Here is an 8,003-nt window from a genome sequence, read left to right on the forward strand (position 1 = left end):
TGCTGCCCCGAGGGGGGGGGCGGCCTGAGGCAGCTCAGCTCCCGTGGGCCTAACTCCCGGGCGCCTGTGTGGGACCCTTCTCCTCATGCTGTTTCTCGAGGGTTCAAGACGCCCATCTGGATTTAAAAGCCCCGTTTAAAAGCTTCAAACCAAGAGTCAGGTTTATTTACGCTCTGGTGTTTCAGAGCTTTTAGGCCGTGCGCTTCCAAGCTCCTCTTTGTATCGCAGTCCATTTGTGTGGAGTGTGAATCCAAGGCCCGACGCTTCGGGTGGAAGGCGGCGAATACGTGAACAGCTGGCAGCTGCGCTGGTGCCTATCGACCCCCTAGCAGATTGCTAGTCAGAGGTTGCATCAAAGGGCCTCTCAGCCTGCAGCTTAACAGAGCCCTAATGACAAGATAAAACAGGATCTCGCAAAATAAATCATCGTCTGGAGGATTTGTGGGGCTGTTTCAATGCGTTCCATGTTCTGTCTAGTTTTCGTGGACAAACACAAAAGAACAAATGTCATAGGACAAAACCAATGAAACCACAGTGACTCGTGATGTGTACATACTGGAGACAAAAGTCTGTGGTGGCGACTCAAGCAGATTAGCATTCAGTTTGATCTAGTGAGGTTCCGCAGTTTCAACAAACAGAAAATGTTTATTAAATGTCGCGGTCTGGAAAAATAAGCCGCCTTCTCTACAAAACAGTCAGCAGTGTTGCTATGCCAATCTCTATTTCTAGGCACAGTTCCTGTCTGCTATGCCAGTGATGACGGCCAACAATTTCTTCAAGTTTATTTTGATGACACTCGCTCTTAGGTTGCTAGAAACATGCACAACTTCTACTCGGGACATTCCTGACACAGGCCAGCACCCTTGTATATCACATCGGATGCATCTGAGCACCCTTAAACACAGCAACCCTGCAAGGTGAATGAACTGGCACGCCGATTGATTTTTTGTGTGTGACTGAAGCCAGTATTGCAAGGGATGAAAGTAGCTTTAGGCTCTGAAGTAAGCGTTGTGGATCTGCTCCAGTTTGAACAATGACTACTGTTAATGGGGTTGACTTCAAACTGACTCCTTGCAGTGGCATCGTCTCGGTGATGTTTACAGGATGAGGCTCTGAGCTCCCGTCTCCGTTATCTAAATGCCCTCGGCAGTCGCTGCTTTTTTTTTCCCCCAGCATTCTGAAGTGTATCTTGCCGTCACAGAGATGGAGTATGGATGTTCTTCCTCCTCCGACTGCTCTATTAAGCCACGCAGCGGAACATACGTTTCAGTTTACCTAAACGGCAAAAAAGGTTCATTTTGTAAACACATAGCATGACAATTCTAAAAATGCTAATTCAGACATCTACCTGAACACAGACATTCCTTTCCCCTTACTAATTTAAACCTGATAGAACACTCCGCAAAATTATCATTCATATCTCACGTAATTTGAGGGGGGCGGAATCTGTTACAAGAGCACGGTCCAACAGCGCTTTCTCTGCAGCCTTGCAGCAGAAGGGCTCATTTTCTACATTGGGAGAGAAGGATCCCTGCCCCATCTTTGTTCCTCTGTAATTAACTGACCTGTGGCAAAGAGCTGAGTAGGACTGAGAAAAAGAAAACCCAAACCCCAAGGATCCTTACTATAAGTGAGGCACTCATCAGCTTTGGGATTACAAACAGGGAAAATTTGTCTGCTGCTTGTGCTGTCTGGACCTGGCAGAACAATCAAGTGTGGTGGGCAAAGGAGTCGTCCATGGTAAGGTCTAGAAATCAGAAAATCTGGAGTTTCTTCCCTTATGCAAGGAATGATTTTCTTTCCATGTGGCATTTATTTGTGATTAAGGGAAGTGTGTATGTGGGGGGAGAAAGGAGAAGGGTTTCCAGTATTAGGAGAAAACACAATTTATCTATTCTGTAACGTGCTGTGCTTTACGGAATAGCGATTCCTTCCTGACATTCTTCGGGAACCTAAAGATGCAGTAAGTGAAAATTATAAATTCCTTTGCCACAGATGCTGTAGCACTCATTATTTAGAAACAGTGACAATAGCCTTTGAGAGGGGAATTCTTGAGTTACACTGAACCGGAAGGCTGGTGTGAAATCAACAAAAAAAGGAATTAAAACTGGAGGAAAACCCATCTGAAATCTTTTGGGATCCTCACAAAAGCGAAGACTTATACTGAAGCCTTAACCTCTGCAAGACAAATTTTAAACTAAATACAAATATTTGTTGTGATGTGAGACTTTCCAATGCCGTCAAATTAAGGTGTTATTTTAACTGGTCTCGCTAAACTATCTTCCAACACGGCTTGGCAAAACTTGTCCCGTCACGTCTGCACAGCAATTTACCGGGAATAGTTATGGATGGCTAATAGCTGCGTATTGACTAGCAGGCGATGATATCAGAGATGTTAACTGGGCCTTGTGGCACGTGGATTTCCAGACTGAAATAGGATTACAAACCTTCACCATTAAGGGACACGTGGTAATTAACGCTCTAGACACAAGCAGTCTGCCCACTCGGCAATTGGACACCCGGGTAAGAACAACAGGGGTCGCTTAGAACAAGAGTTTTCTTTGAACCACTTAACCAAAGAGCTCCACAGGCTTTACAGCCACTAATTAATCTAAGTGCCCCACTGCTATCCCATTATACTGGTATGGAGGACAGCGGCACCGGGACAGCAGCAGGGCTAAAAGCTGGAAGGCAGAAGTCACACAGCTGTGACTACTTCTCTTCCCATAAGACCAAACTACTGCTATATGACGATGAGGGACTTACCACCTAATTCCGGGGGAAAAAAATGTGTCTAGTTGAGCCAACATCCTTGTTTTCTGCAGTGATGGAAAAGACAACAGCTCATACGTGAATTAGCATTTTCTTCAAACGTAATTCAAGCTCATTTGAGAATACGGGTAAAATATCAAACACCAAGGAGCCTGCATCGAATGACATTAGCCCTGGAATCCTTTCCCCCCTCGAGAGCTGCTTACTCTTTCAGAACTCTTCAAGAGGCATCATAGGAAGAAAAAAAAACATCTCTGTTTTAATTAAATGGGATGATTTGACAGTCGAGTGTTTTCTGTTTAACTGAGGGGAGTAAAAGTAGCATTAAAGTAAAAACACAGAGGTAGCATTATTAAGCAAATAAAATAACCTCAGTGTGTACATTTCCTTTTTATACAGAAATAGACATATTAGAAAACGTATACAGGCTACATACCTATGTATATGTACACACACATATATAGGTATCTGAGAAATATTTTGCAGATTCTGTTGCTTTTAGAAGCAGTGGGACCAGCGCCTGCTGATCAAAGCTATCAAAACTGAAGCCTTTGCACAGGCTTCCCCTCACCAGGCTCTTTGTGAGGGAACAAGCCTAGGAGATGAAATGATTCGTAAATCTGCCAGAATTTAAAACTTGTTCCCCTCACAGAAACCCCTATCAGTGGCATTTGATCCTCCAGTAGCCACAGGAGCAAGTGTCCCCGCTGGTACGGCTCCTGTCTCCAGCACAGAGGAGTGTAATTTCACACTTTTCACCTTGTGCTCATGGAAGTTGGTCAACTTCAGAATTCATAAATGAATGAATTTATTCAGATTTATTACGTGCCTCCTAAAAGACGGAAGGAGAGCAAGGCTTGCTGATCAAGGATTAATGTAAATATGAGGTTGGTGGTGGGGAGAAGGGTCACTGGCAACACAAACAAATCTAGAGACAAGCAATGACGGTCCATGACCGTCTGTCTCAGTGACCACACCCCGAGTTCAAAATAGCTGTTGAAATTAGGACGGGAGGGTGCAGAAAAAAGAAACCCATCTTGTTTGCTCAGGAGAAGGGAGCTATACTTAGCAGAAAATATTTTGAGCCAACAAGACCCAAACACAAATCAATGGAAACTTAATAAGTTTAGGACAGACTGTAAGCTGTTGGAGATCGTGATTTTTGTCTTGCTGCTGCAACATATAGCAAACCAGTGCAGAAACAGCATCTAACAGTGTTAGTGGCTAGGTGAGAGGAATTTCCATTACAAGAGGAAACTCAGCGCAAAGGGAAACGCCAGTTAGCCTACACGAGAAAATTTGTAACAGCACAGCTGTCGTGTTTAGGTGTATCCCTTTGTTTTGCAAAGGCAAAGTTTACATGTTTTTTCGACGGGCATCCAGAAACGCTTTTCAGACGCATCCGGAGAGCGAGCCCGGAAGCGCCGTTTGTTCGTTGGGATCTTTATTAAGCTGCGAGGCCTGCCACCCACGGCTGACTGCAGGGCACCTTCAGCCAAGCAGCTGGCATTTTTGGGACAGGCCAGATGCAAAGAACCCTGGTTGTATACAGAGCTGGTTATATATACCCTAGAACTCCACTGTGTATTTAGAGGAAGCATCTATCATTCTTGTACATATTGTAGATATTTTAGGTACACATAAAATTACGTATGCATTTAAGCTGGTATAAAGCTGCCATGCACTGATACCACATACTTTGTTTACTGGAAAAAAAAGCTACCATATTTATACCATTATATCGGTGTAAGTACCCCTACACCAGCACAGCTGCATCGAAGTCCTGGGACAAGAGGAAGTGCATCTGTGTAACTGCAGTCGCAAAACTTCCTAGTGTAAAGAAGGCCAAACTACAGCTAACCACCAAGGGAGCAGCATCAAACTCCTACAGGAGATGAGACGTTGATGCAAAGCGCTGAAGGGGACTACTTCAGACCTCCGTTTTCACTGCCTCGATTAACATTTGGCCTGTTTTCATCCAATTTATGCTGTTTTAATGCAGTGTTCTCCTCTCCACCCATTTGATCTGGTTTCATCAGAGGTACTTTTGACGCTAAACTGTCTCAGGAGGCATTTCTGAATCCCCTCTGACAACAGAGAAACCTAACTTCTGACTCCCGAGATGAGGTTACTAGAAGAGAGAGATCAAAAAGTCTACTGGAAAACAACTCTCTCCTAGAAAATGTTCTTATTCCCTGTACAGTAGCTGGCATAAAACTTGTAAAACACAGCTAAAAATTGAATTGCTTGTAGTGCTAAAATCGTGATTCATGAAGGAAATTCCAAGTCTTCATTAAGACTTTTCACTGATGCAGAAGGATTTTGTTCCAGGAATAACACCGTGGATAGGCCCCTGCCTATTATTTCATGGCTCTGAGCAAGCCCACGTAACGGTATGCTGGTAAGCGCAGAAATCCACGATCCCCGATACTGACAGGGCGGGAGGAAATGGCCGGAGAGTGAACAGCGTTCTTCGGCGAGCCCGATTCTCTGCCTGTCTTTTCATGAAGACCTCTCTCTCCGCAGAGCTGAAAAGATCTAGAGCCGTGTTAAGGAGCTAACTGCCAAGCTTGCAAGCACAGTGTCAGATGCAACCTGCTTTTGTAACATCATCGCGCTGCATTTCGGAGGCCTCGAAAATAGCACCAGCATGAGAAGAGGAAGGGGGAACTAGAACCCCACGCCCATGCAAACCCTCACGTAAAGAGGGAAGGGGAAGGCACTCGTGGATGACTTCACCGGTGCCACGTCAAGAACATTTGCAGTTTTGTTGCTCACGGGTTGTTGTCGCCCCGCCTTGTTCAAATTCCACTCTCCGTGCGCTGAGAAAAAGGAAAAAAACAGGAAAGACTATAAATCTGCGACATATTTCATAACTTACCCAGTGAATACAATTATTATTCACGATTTCTGCACTGGGTGGGTTTAGGTGCCCTTTGTGTTAGTCCCCTTGCAGGTCCTTTGTGAGCCGGCTCAGTCTCACCGATTTCCATTACAGCTACTGTCAGAAATCTATATTGCATCTTCACGTCTATTAAAATATTGCTTCCTGTCTTTTTTCGTTAATAATACCAGATGCACGTATCAATTTTCTGCAGGAAGACACTGCAGGCAGTATTTGTAATGGCAGCTGAAGATGCAGACCCAATCTGATCCCACCGACATTGTTGTGCAGCGGAGGGTAATCTTTTAGAAGCCAACAGAATTACACCAAATACCTGAGCAACGTGCTTCAGTGCTTTAATGGCAATCATTTGCCTTCAGTGCAAGTTAAATTGTCTGAAAGGAAGCTGTATGTTTCAATAACCTTGTGCTTGTCTAAGCATGACCACGTAACTAGCAGTTTGCTTAAAGGTCTCTTTTAATAACGATTTGTTACTGGAAGGTGCGTTTCATTCACTGTGTGTTTTTGTCACTTACTTCAAGTGGGTTCTTTTATTTAATTGACAAGATAATTCTAGGCAATGTTGTACTTAAGGCTTTTTAAAGTATTTTTTTGGAAAGGTAGTTGTGCATAATTTCAGAAAGCATTTTCAAAATCATAGGGATTCTGCATAAATGGAATTTAAATTAGTCATTAGAAGTTAAACCACGAAAAAAAGAGCAGTCACCTTTCTGACTGTAGAACCAGGCAGCTGTTGAGTAAAAAGATTTGCCAGGAGGCATTCGGTTGCGAGGACTGGGAATGGATATTTTAAATCTATTTTCAGATTTAACATGGTGCTAGTCCATTTTATATAATTCGGATTAAACACTAAGAGGCCAAAAGACCCTTTGCACAAAGCATCCATGAAACAATAGGATGATACTTCCATCTTGATTTCTGTTTTTTATTCATGCAATGCGAGTATCGTGAGAGAAAACAGGTAAAATAGCAAAGTATAGACGTTCTGTACCACGGAGCTCATACATGGCTATCGGGAGATGACATGATGGATCACACATCGCAACTTAGGCCTCATCGGCTCTTAGCAGAAACCCTGCCTCAGCAGCAGTCAGTGACAAATTTCTGGCCGCCAGTCAGATATCCCCCCTCATTTCTCATCGTGCCGCGCTCTGCTGTGTTACCAAAGACATTCTCAATTCCTTACACACTCGCTTTTCAGATTATCCAGTCCGAGTTCTTGAACACAACAGGCCATTACGTTTCAGTAAGCACACCTTCCGATGACCCAGGCTTAATTTGAAAGCCTCAAGAGATGAAAAATCCCTTCATTATCTAATGTGCTGTGAACAAAATACATCTCGTTGTCCTTTCCCAGGGTTTCTTAACCTTTTTAGGTTTACGTTCTTATATGTCATTTGCTAAAATTGAGTTCTTCAGGGCAATGTCTTTTATACTTTGCATAGGGATAACCGTTAACCGTAAATAAGAAATCATGTCAACCTGGATATTCTTCCCTTTATCAGACTATACAAACACAGACTGTCACAAATTGTCACAGATGAAAGGTTTTTTGCAACTGTAAGTGTAAAAAATTTCACCCCTCAAGTCTAGTGGATTGGTTATTCTTACTCAAATAACTAGCAGTTGGAGTTCTAGAAGTCTCGCCGAGTCTGCCGATCTTACTCCGTATCTCCTGTGCCAGAAATGGAACACTCCATTTTTTTTCCTTTCTTTCCAAACGATAACTACCTTTAGTCATTTCGTGTCCATTGGTGCATAATGTCCTTCTCGTATTTCCCAATAATAACGTATACTTTGTTTCACAAGATTAATTGCTCTGCGCTCGTGTGAACAGAGACGTACAAATTTCCGTGCACAGTACCACAGATGTTTTCCAAGTAGCAGCTGCAGGAACATTTCCAGCATAGTTCTATCTTAAGCTACCATATCCAGGCACATTTCACTAACATACTCTCGATACTTGCCAGAAGAAATAATTCAGATGCACTTTCTCAAATGTACAGTCAGTAGGTAGCTCTGCCTGTCTGGAAATATCTGGGTTTAACTCAAGAGTTCAAACTGCCTAACCTCGTCTTTAGGATCACATATCACACGGTTCCCTAAATACTTACAGAGCATGCAGAAAATCCTCCGACACCTTGCCTAATCTGTGTCTGCTCTCCTCCTGCCGCCGCTGCAGTCCATGGCAAAGCTCCCATCTCCTTCAGCGGAAGAAAAGCCAGGCCCTAGCAGCAAGGATTCCGGGGCGAGGACAGGAAATGGAGACTGCTGTATCCAGTCGAGCTGCCAGGTGATTTTTAGCAAACGGGAGTGCATGTCACTT

General features: G+C 43.7%; 1 long non-coding RNA gene across 1 annotated transcript in view; it reads right to left on the minus strand.

The window, feature by feature from the left end:
* Nucleotides 1-234: 234 nt before the first annotated feature.
* LOC103916940 overlaps nt 235-8,003 on the minus strand; it is a 14,486-nt gene continuing 6,717 nt past the window's right edge. The window contains exon 3 of the long non-coding RNA XR_663606.1: nt 235-1,275. This is a non-coding gene — a long non-coding RNA (uncharacterized LOC103916940). The remainder of the gene's footprint in view (nt 1,276-8,003) is intronic.

This window comes from Pygoscelis adeliae, unplaced genomic scaffold (genome assembly GCF_000699105.1).
Source record: "Pygoscelis adeliae isolate BGI_AS28 unplaced genomic scaffold, ASM69910v1 Scaffold55, whole genome shotgun sequence".
NCBI lineage: Eukaryota > Metazoa > Chordata > Aves > Sphenisciformes > Spheniscidae > Pygoscelis > Pygoscelis adeliae.